The sequence below is a fragment of the Odontomachus brunneus genome, unplaced genomic scaffold (assembly GCF_010583005.1).
Source record: "Odontomachus brunneus isolate Ranch 3 - 2012 unplaced genomic scaffold, Obru_v1 Obru_scaffold_074, whole genome shotgun sequence".
Lineage (NCBI taxonomy): Eukaryota > Metazoa > Arthropoda > Insecta > Hymenoptera > Formicidae > Odontomachus > Odontomachus brunneus.
This window is the reverse complement of record NW_022639524.1, coordinates 983863-984095: the sequence shown is the minus strand read 5'-3', so window position 1 is coordinate 984095 and position 233 is coordinate 983863.

Here is a 233-nt window from a genome sequence, read left to right as displayed (position 1 = left end):
AATATCTTGTAAGATAATATACAACCAATAAACTGGTTTTGTGTAATACACAAACCGTAACTGGAAAGCACCCCAAATCATCTTATGAGGATTCACATTATGTTGATGACATACGATATCCAATAGAAGAACAGCTTTTAATAGAGAATTCAATTTTTCTTTGGAAAGCTATTCTTTTATTGAATATCAGACATCGAACGCAATGGGTGTTTACGTTAAATCGAGTACGAGTT